Source organism: Oncorhynchus mykiss, chromosome 22 (assembly GCF_057628025.1).
Source record: "Oncorhynchus mykiss isolate SJ-2025 chromosome 22, ASM5762802v1, whole genome shotgun sequence".
Classification (NCBI taxonomy): Eukaryota; Metazoa; Chordata; class Actinopteri; order Salmoniformes; family Salmonidae; genus Oncorhynchus; species Oncorhynchus mykiss.
Window position 1 is genome coordinate 24,176,325 of NC_143043.1, and position 17,632 is coordinate 24,193,956.

Below are 17,632 nucleotides of genomic sequence, written 5' to 3' on the forward strand. Positions count from 1 at the left end.
TACCTGTATGCAATTTAAAATTATGCAATGATTTAATTTTGTTGGATAGGAACCAATTTAATCTCTGGAAGTATCTACCAAAACATTTTACAGTTTAACTACAAATGTGCGAGACATACATTTGAATGTCAATTTTGTATAATTTCTGTCTCTGCGTTGCCAAGATCAGGTGCCTGGCAATATTGACTATAACTTGGGTCACCACTCCCATCTAGTGGTGAACACCATCAGTTACTAGACCCTCGGGGCTCCATGTCATGTGACACGTTTGATTTAATCCCAGCATGTTTCTTCTTGTATTAGCATTATGTCTGTGTTTGTCACTGTTATGGATGTTCTGTGTATTGGAAATATACATAAAGGACAAATATTTGTCTTAAAAATGCACTGAAAACGCACTATACTGGTTATTAAACGCAGTCTTATGTAGGGGCATTATATAACAGGTTGCCTCATAACATTATCAATTATCTTTTTGCTCTATTATCCCCTGCAGAGGTAGCGCTCAGTCCAAGAGCATGAACTTTTGACATGCAATTATGAATGACCTGGAATTTACCTTTTTATGTCCCACAACAAATTCAAGGAAAAATAAAGTATTACTGAGGCATGAGTGCATGGAACTCCCATCTTATATAATACAAGTGAATAGCAAAACTGGTTACAAAAAATGAATAAAGCAACACCTCACGGCACAATGCCTCTCCCCCATGTGACCTACTTGTGTGTATGTACTGACATGTACGAGTAACTAATAGATGCACACACACACTAGATGTTAATGTTTTTGAATGCATGCAAATTGTAAAGTCTTTTGTCTGTATGTCTTTAGTTCTGTCGGATCCGAGTAAGACTAGCTGTCGCCATTGATGTCGACTAATGGGGATTCTCTTTTTTTTTTTTTAAATGCCTTAGTTGATAAGTGCCATGTATTCTGCCCTTGAGTTGCGTTCCCATGCAAAACTAGACAGATAGCTAACAACTAAGTCTTCAATAAAACTCCCAAGGCGTGACTTTTCTTGAATGAATATATTGAAAACGTTTGTTGTGAAACTGCAAAATACAGAAAAGAATATACTTTAGTATTCAATTCACACCGAAACACTGTAGCTGTACATTATACATTTGAAGTTGCATAAATACAAAGCACGCGCTAAGGTACCATGCATCTGGCATGATGCCAAACCATATAGCTAATTGTTACTCATATGGTAATTGGCTCCTTTCATTACTCTAATAATGCACAACCATTTATGTAGAATAAGCATATTACACTAGGAACAGTAACAACTACAGTATTGTATATTTTACAATTCGTTTGCATGACGCACGAGCAAAGTAATACAGCTAACGACATACATGAAAGGCATTGCAATTTGTGAGTAAATGCAACCAACATTGATATGTAAGCAACGCTATCAATAACAAGATTATAATCATTAGCTAAATGCTTGAATTGAACTTACAAACAAATATTTTCCAAGGCTGAAGCGTGACAAGAAATAACTACATTGAAAGACCTGCACCGTAGCGTTGTTTGTAGCTGCTTCTATGCGTGCAGAACAAATTCTCTACTTCCTGTTTGCGTAGTCTTTCTAAGTACCAGAAACATCCACTAGGGGGCAAATAACACCATTGAACACAATGAAAATCCAATTGAACCATTGTAATAAAATAATCTGTTACCTTTAACAGGATGGCAGCACACCATGTGTATCTGCACACGGTTACAATGCCATCATTTTATAGCTTGTGGATTATGGATCCATGGAGATGGTTCATAATCATAACACCAAGACCGTTCTAAGAAAGCATTATACCTAGCTTGATATCAGCTAATTTATCTTTTTTTTAATGCAGACTCTGCATTTAAAATACAGTAGGCGATATCAATCAAAGAGATTGTGAAAGCTCAGAGGCTACAATAAGATAATCTTATTCCACAAAATAAATTAAGATCCTTGATTTGTGTGAGAGTTCACTGAATTAGGATCTGCTGGAATTCAGGACAAGTGACCTAGGAATGTCACGCTAGGATGTTGAAGGTGTCACGTCCCGTCACAAACCGGCTCAAAGCCCGTAACAAAAGGGAGACGACGTGGAGATAAGGAGTAACAAAATATATATTTATTAAAAAAGTAATTAAGTATAATATACAATGGTGTGTGTAATCAGTAATCAGTAGTGTAAGTGAGTGTTTTGCATGCATGAATGTGATAATGCAGGGTGTTGAAAGCCACCAAGAAACAACTATCTAGAAAGGTGTCTGCATGGAGAGAGTCTCCATGAATGTGGAAGAGGTCTATTTATCCTGGGACACACCTGGCCCAGGTGTTTGCCATGTAGCTGACGACCCTCCCAACTCCGCCCACCGGCATCCTAATAAGGAAACAAGAACAAAGAGAATATGGCAGACAGAGTGGGAGGTTCGTCACATTCCCCCCCATAAAACCGGGGACCAACAAGGCCCCCGGAACAACGACACAGCCCCTGCGTCCCAAATTGACACAGCCCCTGCGTCCCAAATTGACACAGCCAACCTCCTCCCCAGACCTCAGCAACCGTCGCACAGGAAGCAACATTTAAGAGGAAAGTAGAAAACAAGACCAGGAGGGGGCAGACAGGACAGAGAGAACATGACAATACGAAATAATGGTCAGTCACGTAAACATTTAGGAACAGGGCGCATCAGCAATCACGTTTTCAATCCCCCGGATGTGCCGCACATCGAGATGGAATGATTGTAAAAATAAACACCATCGCATTATCCTCTGGTTTGGACACATCATGGACCTCAAAAAAGTGAGGGGGTTATGGTCGGTGAAGACCACAATAGGTACTACCCCCGACATACACTTCGAAGTGTTGTAGCGCCCAAATGAGTGCTAGCGCTTCCTTTTCAATAACCGAATAGTTCAACTGATAATCGTTAAACTTCTTAGAAAAGAAACAGGCCTCTCAACCCCAGACACATCTGCTTGCAGCAAAACTGCACCTGCCCCCACATGACAAGCATCCACCTGCAAGGTAAATTACAAATCCACACAAGGAGCAGCCTGCACCGGAGTTGAGGTAAGCTACCTCTTTGCATTTTCAAAAGCGTGTTGACAACGAGTAGACCAAATGTAAACAGCCTTAGCTTTCAGCATATCTGTCAAGGGAGCGACCACAGTAGAGAAGTTATTACAAAAACTACGGTAATAACCAATCATGCACAAGAAACGCATCAGTTCCTTTTTAGTAGTTGGTGGTGGAGAAGCATCAATAGCCACCACTTTAGCCCGAGCAGGACACACTTCACCCTGCCCAACCACTTTTCCAAGGTATGTAACGGTCGCCTGAGCAAACTCACATTTAGCCAGATTGCGGGTCGCCTCACAATCAGCCAGACGTTTGAACAAGGATTGAATATGTTGAATGTTCTTCCCAAGTATCTGCATATATAACTACATCGTCAGAAATAAACAGCGCACCCGGTCAGACCGGCGACAACCCTTGTTCATAAGTTGCTGAAGTGGCAGGTGCATTACGCAGACCTAAACCGAATACGAGTACAGACCAAAGGGTGCAATAAAGGCAGTGATTCCAAGTGCCCTAGTCGTCAGTCAAATTTGCTCACAAACTTAGCTGCACCGACTTCATCAACAGTCCTCCATTCGAGAAAGAGGAAATGAATCTGGCTTTGTGACACTGTTTACCTTACGGTAGTCGTACAAAATCGGTTTGTTTCATCCGATTTACTGACAGGGAGAAGCCCAACTGGAGAAAGAAGGCTCTGCTATCTTACTCTCCAGCATGTCAGCATGTACTTGACCTCAGCATCCAGACAACGTAGTTTCTCTGAAGAAACTCTATAGAACCGCTGACGAATGGGGTCAGCATCTCCAATGTCAATATCATGTTCTATTAAGTTTGTATGCGTAGGTGTATCAGAAAACAAACCTGGAAATCTGTATCAGACCAACCATCACTTTCCGCCCATCAACAGGTAGGTGAGGGAGAAGACTGTCTAAAATATCCTGTGTTTCTGAATTTTTCAGTCTACCCTGCAATATACAATCGTCAGGACCAGGAACATCCTCCTCATGCACAGATCAAGCACGACAAGAACCCAAGGAAACAACGGTATCAGCCAAAAGAACAGGTTTTACCATCCTCTGTAGACTCCCACTGTTCTGTCTGAGGAACGTGCATAATAGGGTTTTAACAGATTTACATGGCACAGCTGGTGTGCTTTCCTCTGTTCTGGAGTGGCAACTAGATAATTTTGCTCAGTGTACTGGCACACCACTGTATATGGACCTTGAAACTTGGCTTGAAAAGGAGAACCAACAATTGGCAGCAGCGCAAGAACCTGGTCACCCGGACTAAAGTGACGAGGCTCAGTTCGGCGATCAAATATGCCCTTCATCCTCTCCTGTGAAGATGATAACTTCTCTTTAGCCATTTCACCAGCGGCGTACAGGCGTCGCTGGAAATCACACACATACGATAACAGGGACTGAGGAGGCTCGGGAGACTTCCAGTCATCTTGGAGAACAGATAAAAGTCCACGCACCCTATGTCCAAATACAAGGTCATTTAGACTGAAACCCGTGCTCTCCTGTGAAACTTCCCTAGCGGCTAACAGTAACCAAGGCAACCCCTCCTCCCAATCCTTATCCATCTAGTACAATAAGCTCTCAACAAAGACTTGTGTTTGATGGAAACGTTCCAGTGCTTCTTGACTTAGCGCATGATAGGCGCTAGACAAATTGTGTTTAATATGGAGTTGTTGAAGAACCTGACTAAACCGATTAGAGGTGAAATTAGATCCTTGATCACTGAATGACCTTAGTTTCTCTCATTGTTTGGAATCCCTGAGTCAAAGCTTTTACCACAGACTTAGTCGTGATAGATCGGAGAGGATAGGCAGCAGGAAACCTAGTGGTCTGACACATCACAGTGAACAGGTAACTGCTACCCTTTTTAGAACGCGGCAGAGGACCCACACAGTCAATAACCAGATACTCAAAAGGTTGGCTGAGTACAGGAATAGGAAACAAGGGTACCGGCTTAGCTTGATTAGGCTTATCAGTTAATTAACAGGTGTGACAAGTTAATAAAATCAGAAACATCCCTCTTTAATCTAGGCTAAAAGAAATGTCTTAATATGCGATTGTAGGTTTTCCTCACCCCCATATGTCCAGCAATGTCGCTGTGAGAAGTTTCCAACACCAACTCACGAAGCTTAACTGGTACAACAACCTGACTAATTGCCACCCCCAGAAAACAACTATCATGAGACACCCACTTTCTCATCAGGACATCCTCTTGGAGAAAATAGCCATGGGCGACATCTCCCAACTGTTCTACATGCACAATTTGGTCACGCAACTCTTCTAACATGGGGTTATCCCGTTGCGCATTGATCAGATCTGAGCGGGTTACAGATAACGGGATAACAGGGAAAAAAGTGACACTTCTTTGTATCATCATCATTAGTCGGCGCAGTGACCAGTTCACCACGGCTCATAGAACGTGTCACTGCACACGCAGAGAACACCTCTGGGAAACTCTGTACACTCATCGGGAATCCCAACAAATGACGGCTTAGTGGAAACCACTAGAGATGGAAATACGACAGGCCATACACGCTCACCAGCCAAGTTATTCCCAAGGATAACGTCGATACCCTCAATAGGCAAGGAAGGGCGCACCCCCACAACAACTTCACCAGCTCACAATCCAACATCAGTTTATGCAATGGAATTGACAGAGTATTCAAACCTATTCCCCTAATTAGAACACTATTCCCCGAATCAGTCTCAGCAGTAAAGGGTAACACAGACTCCAACACAAATGATTCAGAGGCACCTGTGTCTCAGGATCTTCACTGGCACTAGGTCTTTACTTCCTAACAGACACAAAACCTTCCGTAATGAAAGGTAAATAGTCTGGATCAATATGGACTTTCACATTCTCCTGGGCCTAAGGAAATGAGTCATGAGTGAACTGATGTGGAACAGGTGCAGCTAACGCGGTAGGCTTAGATTTTGCGGACTTGAGAAGTGGACATTTGTTTTTCCAATGACCTGAACCTTGACAGTAGTGACACTCCTGCCCAAAGTCAGCTTTTCCATGAGAGTTAGGCTCAACCCTAGTTGAATAGAACTGCCTGTGAACCAAAGTATCTCGGTGAGCAAAGCCCAAATCTATCCGAACGCCCCCACTCTTTCCGAATATGGGGCTCTGCAACGACACTTGTGAGTCAACACATACTCGTCTGCCAAAACCGCAGCTTCAGCGACATTCTTTACTTTCCGTTCGTTAATATACGTGGCAATACGATCAGGAATTGTGTCCTTAAATTGCTCTAACATACTCAGATCACACAGCCCTTGGAAAGTCACAACTGCATAGGCAGAAACACTCAAACAACAAAAATAATGTCTCAGGGTCTTTTTCATTAAAAAGTTCCCAACAATATCAAATATCTCTGGGGCACGACCAAAAGAGGAACTACCCCTAGGTAAATCTGGGTCACCTTCCCAGAACAAACACTCCCCTGAGATCTTTCCTTCCCTAACCAACTCTACACTTTCTTGTTGCAACTTGATTTTAGCACGCTCCATATCTTGTTTAAATGCCAATTCCTTTTCGAACTTTACACGATCATGCTCTAGCTTCTCAGGATCATGCTGCCGATCATGCTCTAGCTGTAACAGAAGCAGTTCTTTCTGCTGTTCAAAAAGGCTACTAAGGACTAAACGATGGAATGGCCATTGTAACATTATGGGGAGAAGACAAGTCCTCAGCAGAGACTGGCCCAGTGGTAACTTCAAGAATACCACTCTCCATCAGATTGGCCTTCAATATCAACCTAATATAATTCTTTAAACATTTATCACTAATTTCAACCTTGTAGTGTTCAGCGACCTTCAGCTGTTCTTTAGTACCTAAATCTAACAATTCCGAATGAACTCTACATAGTCACAAAAAAAAAAATCTCATTCTTCCCCTCTGCTGAGCACACCAGACCACAACCCGAGAATTGACAATCACCCTGAGCACCACAGGAGAGATGAGATACTGTAGGTTTTGGGGAAGCTCTGTAACTCAACCCTAGTCTTCGTGCGGATTTGCGGTGGGAATTGATGCACTGTAGCCCGCTGGCAAGGAAAAAAACTCCCCAGCATGCTGGCAAGTTCCACCAAGCCACGGATGTGCCCCTGAGACAACTGCTCAGTCCACAGACACCACACAAAAAATAAACATTAACCATGCCCAACATATTCCAAAAAAATGAAACACATCACTAAGCCTATCAGGGGAAAAAGGCTATAGCTCCGTGTAGCAAGTTCCACTACCCTACCCAAATCTCCCACCGAGGTACACAGCCAATTACTCACCTCAGACTGATGTCCCAACAGAAAGTATAACAAGAGTTCCAAGGCTAGGCAGGGCCTGGAAACTAACCATTATACTCTCTCCAATGCAGCACACAAACCAAACAAAAGCAACCAATATTGGGCCTATCAAACTCAAACAAAATATTCAAACTAAACACGTACCTCCACGGTCTCCCAAACCAATAGTTCAAAGATCCCGGATGAGCCCCCACTTGTCACGAACCGGCTCAAAGCCCGTAACAAAAAGGGAGACAACGTGGAGATGAGGAGTAACAAAATATATATTTATTAAAAAAAGTAACTAAGTATAATATACAATGGTGTGTGTAATCAGTAGAGTAAGTGAGTGTTTTGCATGTATGAATGTGATAATGCAGGGTGTTGAAAGGTGCCAAAGCAAACAACCAAAACGCCACCAAGAAACACAACAAAATCTAGAAAAGTATCTGCATGGAGAGAATCTCCTCCATGAATGTGGAAGAGGTCTATTTATCCTGGGACACACCTGGCCCAGGTGTTTCCCATGTAGCTGATGACCCTTCCAACTCCGCCCACCGGCATCCTAATAAGGAAACAAGAACAAAGAGAGAATACAGCAGACAGAGTGGGAGGGTCGTCACACGTCCTGACCTAAGTTCATTTTTTATGTCTCTATTTTGTTTGGTCAGGGCGTGAGTTGGGGTGGGCATTCTATGTTTTGTTCTAGGTTTTGTACTTATATGTGCTTGGCCTGGTATGGTTCCCAATCAGGGGCAGCTGTTAATCGTTGTCTCTGATTGAGAACCATACTTAGGTATGGTATGGTTCCCACCTGTGTTTGTGGGTAGTTGTTTTCTGTTTTGTGTTGTTTCACCTGACAGGACTGTTTTGTTTCTTACATTCTCTGTGTTATTTTTGTTTTGTGTTCTGTTATATTAAAATATTCTCATGGACACTTACCACGCTGCGTATTGGTCCGATCTTGACTACTCTTCCTCAGACGGGGGAGAATTGTTACAAAAGGGCTGTACAAGTGCTGCTGTACTGTGGTTTGTTTGTTGCATAATTACATTACCAAGTCAAATGATTCACCCACTGTTGGGATTTACTGTGAGGACAACCTTGATAGGCCCTCATATGCTCAGATAAATAAAACATCCACTGTATGGTGACCCGGGTAGAGCATAACATTGTAGCCAATGGTCATAGTGGATTAATACACACCAAATGATCCAACATAAAAAATAAGAATTAACACTGTGTGTTAAATCAACACTGAATGTGTGGAGTCTGTGGACCCATATACACACCGGAACAGTGTTAAATTAACACACTGCTTAGTGTAAAGCCTTATTCAAATATTTCCCAGAGTGCCTTTCGAGTAAATTGTAGACTTTACCACCCATGACTGTATCTGTTATTAACAGAGACATCATTGTTGCATTCATCCATTTTTGGGTCCTATGGACTTCACCAAGTGAGATGCTAACTGAATATGTAGTCATAAAAAAAATGAATTTAACACAGTACTGCAATGTTGAGACAGGCAGCCCAATTCTGATATTTTTTTCAGTAATTGGTATTTTGACCAATCACAACAGATCTTTTCACATCGGATCTTTTTCTGCGCTGATCTGATTGGTCAAAAGACAACTTAGTGAAAAAAGATCAGAATTTGGCTGCCTGTGTAAACACCGCCTATCATACATCATTCATAATTTGAGGGCCTAGTTTTACCCTAATAAAGGGGCCTGAATCACTTTGAACCAAAACCACACCCATGATTTTCATATTTCCCTACAAGCTCTATTGCAGTTAGATTTTTTGAATTGTTTGTGCATGTACATTGATTGATTTATTTAGTCGTTATTTTTATACTACTCAAATATACATTTTCAAAAAATTTCTAAACTAATCCAATATGTTAGTTGGACTTATTACACCCATTACTGAAATGCTTGTTCCAGTTTAGACGCTTTAGATAGTCTCATAGCATAGTCTTCCCAACCCTGGCAGTCATTCTAAATAAAGGTTGTGGGTGACATTTTGGGGGGAAATACCCACACTGGCTAGATTCCAATTGGAATCACCGTTCAATCCTGCTTAAAGTGACTTGCAGGCCTGATGTGGTCTGTAAACCATGAGTTTCAGTCCATTGTATTACACTCAGAATAAAAGGTTTAGATAAAAGGGGTACAAACACATTTCACTTTAGTGGTACCTTGTAACTTCTTAAAACATTGTTGGTTAAGGGCTTGTAAAGTAAGCATTTCACTTCCTTCAACCAGCATTTACAGAAAATCAAACCAACTTTTATTTGTCACATGCGTCGAATTCAACAGGTGTGGACCTTACAGTGAAATGCTTACTTTGCTAACTGATGCGTAATTCCTATTGGAATCCATCCAGAGTCAGGATATTCAACAGCTGGAATTTTTATTCACCTGCAACGTGCATTCAGAATTAGTTTTCAACCAGTTTTCATAACTCTGAATATCCTTATAATTTTTGTTCAAAATGAAAATGCATGCTGTCATACAAGGTTAGAAGCTACATTTTACAACATATACAGGGTTTCCGGGTACTCCTGGTACTCCTGCTCATTGGCTATCGAGCTAGCTTTGTTTGATCCCAAATGGTGCTTATTTGACAAAGATACAAGAGATGGCCACCCGCGTCATCGGCGTGCTATGAAGGCGTCGCTCTCTGACCAAATATGGTGTCCTATAGGATACACTACACCCCTAATGAAATAGTGAAGTCTTGTTACCTTCTACGATCTCTGAGGAATAGATATGAATGTGATTTTACTCGTTGAAACTACACTCAACTACTTTTGTCCTTCCCCCTTTCTGACACCCAGGTGGCAACACGCATCTCTGCATGCCTGGTAGATATCTCAACTTGGATATCCGCCCACCACCTCAAGCTCAACAAAACTGAACTGCTTTCTCCCGGGGAAGGCCTGCCTGCTTAAAGACTTCTCCATCACGGTTGACAACTCCACAGTGTCACCCTCCCAAAGTGCAAAGAACCTTGGCGTGACCCTGGAAAACACCCTGTTGTTCTCTGCAAACATCAAAGCAGTGACTCAGTCCTGCAGGTTCATGCTCTACAACATCCGTAGAGTACAACCTTACCTCACACATGAAGTGGCGCAAGTCCTAATTCAGGCACTTGTCCTCTCCCATCTGGACTCCCAACTCGCTGTTGGCTGGGCTCCTCGCTTTGTCATCAAACCCCTGCAACTTATCCAGAACGCTACAGGCTGCCTGGTTTTCAACCTTCCAAAGTTCTCTTGTTACCCAGCTCCTTAACACACTCCACTGGCTACAAGACCATGGTGCTTACCTACAGAACAGAAAGCGGAACTGCCCCTACCTACCTTCAGGTTATGCTAAAAAACCTACACCCCAATCCGAGCACTCAGTTCTGAATGAATCTGTTATACAATGCGTTTCTTTGGGGAAATAAAACGATGGCCAAATTCAATGTTTCATCAAATTATATATATGTATTTTTTTTAGAAATATATTATATAAAATTGATACCTAAAGAGGTCCTACGTTTCAGAAATCAAGTGGCCCTGGGACTTTTAATTAAGCAATGTGCATGCACAAACATAGATATTGAAATACATATGCTATTGTGTTAACATTTTTACTTATGTCAATAAGGTATCTGTTTTTTGTTTTTAATAAATTTGCTACAATTTCTAAAAACCTGTTTTCACTTTGTCATTATGGTGTATTGTGTGTAGATTGCTGAGGAAATGTAATGTAACGAAATGTGGAAAAAGTCAAGGGGTCTGAATATTTTCCGAAGGCACTGTATTTATTATAACATATTCCCATAGGATCTCAATTGGTGAAGTCCATAGGGCTGAAAATGGATGAATGCAACAACCATGTCTGTCAATAAAAAATACAGTCATGGGTGGTAACTCTGGGTAAGGCAAGACACTGGGAAATATTTGAATAAGGCTTTAGCAGCACGCTAATTTAACACTGTTGCCATTTGTACAGTCGCGGCCATGCTGTCAATTAACTTCTGGCCACATCCTGACTGATGGCAGCCCATTCTTGCATAATCAATGCTTGGAGTTTGTCAGAATTTGTGGGTTTTTGTTTGTCCACCCGCCTCTTGAGGATTGACCACAAGTTTGCAATGGGATTCATGTCTGTGGAGTTTCCTGGCCATGGACCCAAAATATCGATGTTTTGTTCCCAGAGCCACTTAGTTATCACTTTTGCCTTATGGCAAGGTGCTCCATCATGCTGGAAAAGGCATTGTTTGTCACCAAACTGTTCCTGGATGGTTGGGAGAAGTTGCTCTCGGAGGATGTGTTGGTACCATTCTTTATTCATGGCTGTGTTCTCAGGCAAAATTGTGAGTGAGCCCACTCCCTTGGCTGAGAAGCAACCCCACACATGAATGGTCTCAGGATGCTTTACTGTTGGCATGACACAGGACTGATGGTAGCGCTCACCTTGTCTTCTCCGGACATTTCCGGATGCCCCAAACAATCGGAAAGGGGATTCTTCAGAGAAAATGACTTTACCCCAGTCCTCAGCAGTTTTTCCTGGTGAGAAGTGGCTTCTTTGCTGCCCTTCTTGACACCAGGTGTTATGGCGGTGTAAGGGAGGCAAAGTCAGGTGCAGGAGAGCAGAATAGAGTAAATATGCACACTTTTATTCCTTTCAACAATAGGCACAAAAATGACTTTAGACCGTCCCCTCGCCCATACCCGGGCGCGAACCAGGGACCCTCTGCACACATCAACAACAGTCACCCACGAAGCACCCATCGCTCCACAAAAGCCGCAGCCCTTGCAGAGCAAGGGGAACTACTACTTCAAGGTCTCAGAGCAAGTGACGTCACCGATTGAAACGCTATTTAGCGCGCACCGCTAACTAAGCTAGCCGTTTCACTACCGTTACACTCACCCCCCTTTTGACCTTCCTCCTTTTCCGCAGCAACCAGTGATCCGGGTCAACAGCATTAATGTAACAGTATAACTTTATACCGTCCCCTCGCCCATACCCGAGCGCGAACCAGGGACCCTCTGCACACATCAACAACAGTCACCCACGAAGCATCGTTACCCATCGCTCCACAAAAGCCGCGGCCCTTGCAGAGCAAGGGGAACTACTACTTCAAGGTCTCAGAGTAAGTGACGTCACCGATTGAAACGCTATTTAGCGCGCACCGTTAACTAAGCTAGCCGTTTCACATCCGTTACATGAACATACACCATAAACAATGAACAATTACACACAAAGACATGATGGGGAACAGAGGACTAAATACATGTAGATTGATTGGGGAATGAAAATCAGGTGTGTATGGAACAAGACAAATGGACAAATGGACATATGAAAAATGGAGCGGCGATGGCTAGAAAGCCGGTGACGTTGATCGCCGAACGCCTCCCGAACAAGGGGAGGAACCAACTTTGGAGGAAGTCGTGACACCAGGCCATCATCCAAAAGTCTTCGCCTCACTGTGCGTGCAGATGCACTCACACCTGCCTGCTGCCATTCCTGAGCAAGCTCTGTACTGGTGGTGCCCCGATCCCACAGCTGAATCAACTTTAGGAGAGACGGTCCTGGCGCTTGCTGGACTTTCTTGGGCGCCCTGAAGCCTTCAACAATTGAACCATTCTCCCTGAAGTTCTTGATGATCCGATAAATGGTTGATTTAGGTGCAATCTTACTGGCAGCAATATCCTTGCCTGCGAAGCCCTTTTTGTGCAATGATGACGGCACGTGTTCCTTGCAGGTAACCATTTTTGACAGAGGAAGAACAATGATTCCAAGCACCACCCTCCGTTTGAAGCTTCCAGTCTGTTATTCGAACTCAATCAGCATGACAGAGTGATCTCCAGCCTTGTCCTCGTCAACACTCACACCTGTGTTAACGAGAGAATCACTGACATGATGTCAGCTGGTCCTTTTGTGGCAGGGTTGAAATGCAGTGGAAATGTTTTTGGGGGATTCAGTTCATTTGCATAGCAAAGAGGGACTTTGCAATTAATTGCAATTCATCTGATCACTCTTCATAACATTCTGGAGTATATGCAAATTGCCATCATACAGACTGAGGCAGCAGACTTTGTGAAAATTAATATTTGTGTCATTCTCAAAACTTTTGGCCACAACAATATATGGGTCCACTGTCAGTGTTGATTTAACAGTGTTCTTTTTTCATATACAGTGCCTTGCGAAAGTATTCGGCCCCCTTGAACTTTGCGACCTTTTGCCACATTTCAGGCTTCAAACATAAAGATATAAAACTATATTTTTTTGTGAAGAATCAACAACAAGTGGGACACAATCATGAAGTGGAACGACATTTATTGGATATTTCAAACTTTTTTAACAAATCAAAAACTGAAAAATTGGGCTTGCAAAATTATTCAGCCCCTTTACTTTCAGTGCAGCAAACTCTCTCCAGAAGTTCAGTGAGGATCTCTGAATGATCCACTGTTGACCTAAATGACTAATGATGATAAATACAATCCACCTGTGTGTAATCAAGTCTCCGTATAAATGCACCTGCACTGTGATAGTCTCAGAGGTCCGTTAAAAGCGCAGAGAGCATCATGAAGAACAAGGAACACACCAGGCAGGTCCGAGATACTGTTGTGAAGAAGTTTAAAACCGGATTTGGATACAAAAAGATTTCCCAAGCTTTAAACATCCCAAGGAGCACTGTGCAAGCGATAATATTGAAATGGAAGGAGTATCAGACCACTGCAAATCTACCAAGACCTGGCCGTCCCTCTAAACTTTCAGCTCATACAAGGAGAAGACTGATCAGAGATGCAGCCAAGAGACCCATGATCACTCTGGATGAACTGCAGAGATCTACAGCTGAGGTGGGAGACTGTCCATAGGACAACAATCAGTCGTATATTGCACAAATCTGGCCTTTATGGAAGAGTGGCAAGAAGAAAGCCATTTCTTAAAGATATCCATAAAAAGTGTTGTTTAAAGTTTGCCACAAGCCACCTGGGAGACACACCAAACATGTGGAAGAAGGTGCTCTGGTCAGATGAAACCAAAATGGAACTTTTTGGCAACAATGCAAAACGTTATGTTTGGCGTAAAAGCAACACAGCTGAACACACCATCCCCACTGTCAAACATGGTGGTGGCAGCATCATGGTTTGGGCCTGCTTTTCTTCAGCAGGGACAGGGAAGATGGTTAAAATTGATGGGAAGATGGATGGAGCCAAATACAGGACCATTCTGGAAGAAAACCTGATGGAGTCTGCAAAAGACCTGAGACTGGGACGGAGATTTGTCTTCCAACAAGACAATGATCCAAAACATAAAGCAAAATCTACAATGGAATGGTTAAAAAATAAACATATCCAGGTGTTAGAATGGCCAAGTCAAAGTCCAGACCAGAATCCAATCGAGAATCTGTGGAAAGAACTGAAAACTGCTGTTCACAAATGCTCTCCATCCAACCTCACTGAGCTTGAGCTGTTTTGCAAGGAGGAATGGGAAAAAATGTCAGTCTCTCGAATGTGCATAACTGATAGAGACATACCCCAAGCGACTTACAGCTGTAATCGCAGCAAAAGGTGGCGCTACAAAGTATTAACTTAAGGGGGCTGAATAATTTTGAACGCCCAATTTATCAGTTTTTGATTTGTTAAAAAAGTTTGAAATATCCAATAAATGTCGTTCCACTTCATGATTGTGTCCCACTTGTTGTTGATTCACAAAAAATATGTTTGAAGCCTGAAATGTGGCAAAAGGTCGCAAAGTTCAAGGGGGCCGAATACTTTCGCAAGGCACTGTATTTTTTACTAGAGAATTTGCTGTGTAGTTCCACATTATCCTCACAAATTGTTCCCATGACAAGTGAAAATATAAGAGTAAGATTATGTTGAACCTTACGTGAGCAATACTTAAATGTGTGCAAACATGTAAGCCACAGTCCTAAATTGAGCCCATGGTATGGGAACAACTGAGGATGGGCCTACAGTCATTCCATTACCGTCTTGTCAGCAGCAGCAGTTTTCTGTATGTGTGCTTATATGGAAAGACTTGGGCCAGAAAAGTGTCATTAAATGTCTTCCTCTGGGTAGGGGGTAAATTGGTATAATTGAGGAAGCTTTCCTCTTCCTCTCACATTGGCCTTGGGACCTTCCCCCGGAGCATTTAAATACATACATCTTCAGTAAATCACATGCAGCTGCAACCCAGACAACTTAATAATTTGACTTAATTTGTCTTAATACAGTGTACTGTGCTGTTTTATTCCAGAACCCAGAACCAACTATGTCCCCCCCACTTCTCAGATTCAGCAGTAGTGCTAACAGACATTACGGCAGTGTCCTCTGCTGGACCAACTGTTCTGGAAACAACTCCAGTAATGTTCTAAAATAAAGTATAAAAAACTGTTGTTTAAACCTCCGAAGTCAGCTGAAAATGAACTTAACCTCGACATCTAATAATTGTTGTGTGGGTGTGCATTACATTTAGCTTGGTTACAACACCGCTACGTCTGTATAAGCGGGGCTAGCCATCATAGTTCCCAAGCTATTGCTTGCTGCAGCACGCACATATGTCTTGATTACATAAACAACACCTTGATTACATTAACTATTTGATTTAATTAAATAAAAATGTATGCACACTACCATATGCATACATATCTATGTTTCACTGTCTATCATCTTCTTGTTGTACTGTATCCAGAAAAAATTTAGACTAATTACTGTACTGTATCCAAAAAATTTAGACAAATTACCTCTTCCTAAATGCATTTCTCAGTCTCCCTTGTCCACATAGTCGATTGTGTGCCTTGACGGGCCAAGCATGAAAATCTAGCTGTGGACATTGACCATCCCCTTGCCCTGAGCCACATCACATCCACTGTTGAGTAAGTGCTCTGTCCTATTCAGGGCTGCTGTGGTGTTGTTGCCATAGTCTTCCATTTCTATTGTATGAGACTACCTATTCATCAGGAAGCAATATATCACATATCGGCTGCTACGCACTTTCAACACATGACTACGTACTTCTCAAAATTCTGTAATCGCCTTTTTGGATGTGTGTGCAGACTTGCTTAGATAGGTGCTACCAGAGCAATTCTCAGGCCATGTATAACACACCTACGATGTGGTAATTCAATGCCACACTGAACAGTCTTACATTTCTACATGACAGCCATTAATTCAAAGCAGCCATCATGGCAGCATCTTACCCTGTCAGTGGCTATCCACGATTAGGGACGTCAGTATAGATAGCACATGGAGGAATCTTCACTGCAGAGCATGCACTGAGGGGTGGTGCTTAGTGGAGGTGCCACATAGCGCCATCCTTCGTCGTCAGGTCTCCCTTGAAAAATAGGTATTTTGATCTCATTTGGACTAAGATAGAGTTAAATAAAAAATTGTGAAGGGTATCCGTGGTAGTCAGAATCCAGCCAGGGAACCCAGTCAAGGTCCCATGTTGAAGCTACAATGAAGAGAAGGCATGGTTTGGTCTTCAAGTCTTCAACAGCTGTTTAGATCCAGGGAGGAATTGCAGGGAAATCCACTGGGAGTCTGAGAAAATCCACGTGAGGTTCATGTCCACAGAAAATGACAGAAAAGGCTCTTGCAACAATACCATAAACCCATGTGCACCACCATTGCTCTCTCTCTCTGATCCTCCCTCTGCAATTCGTTCCTTTAGCGCTCTATTTCTGTCCTTCTCTCTGATGCTCACTCATACTTCCACTTCAGTGCCCCCTCTCTTTCTCTCCCTCTCTTTCTCTCCGTATTCTCAGCTGTGTCTCAGCGTTATGCTCAGCCTGTGCCCAGCGGATGTATAACATGTGTTCAGGGTGGGGGTTGGGGACTGCTGACTTCATAGGTGGCACGTTCTGCTCCTGCAAGGCGGGTGAGGATAGCCGTTGCATTTTGGACTATTTTAATGAGAGTGACCATGATAGACTTACAGTGCCTTGCGAAAGTATTCGGCCCCCTTGAACTTTACGACCTTTTGCCACATTTCAGGCTTCAAACATAAAGATATAAAACTGTATTTTTTTGTGAAGAATCAACAACAAGTGGGACACAATCATGAAGTGGAACGACATTTATTGGATATTTCAAACTTTTTTAACAAATCAAAAACTGAAAAATTGGGCGTGCAAAATTATTCAGCCCCCTTAAGTTAATACTTTGTAGCGCCACCTTTTGCTGCGATTACAGCTGTAAGTCGCTTGGGGTATGTCTCTATCAGTTTTGCACATCG

At 42.6% G+C, this 17,632-nt stretch overlaps 1 protein-coding gene across 4 annotated transcripts in view; it reads right to left on the reverse strand.

Annotated features, from left to right (window-relative positions):
* The window catches only part of LOC110501594 (nck-associated protein 5), a 135,602-nt gene extending 118,336 nt beyond the window's left edge, over positions 1–17,266 (reverse strand). For 3 of the 4 annotated variants that reach the window (XM_090215739.1, XM_090215740.1, XM_090215741.1), the window contains exon 1: positions 16,596–17,266. The gene's annotated coding sequence lies outside the window, so the exon portion shown is untranslated. Of the gene's footprint in view, positions 1–1,466; positions 1,576–16,595 lie in introns of those variants that run through there. The other variant, XM_021579268.3, reaches the window with a different exon arrangement.
* Between the last annotated feature and the right edge of the window lie 366 nt (positions 17,267–17,632).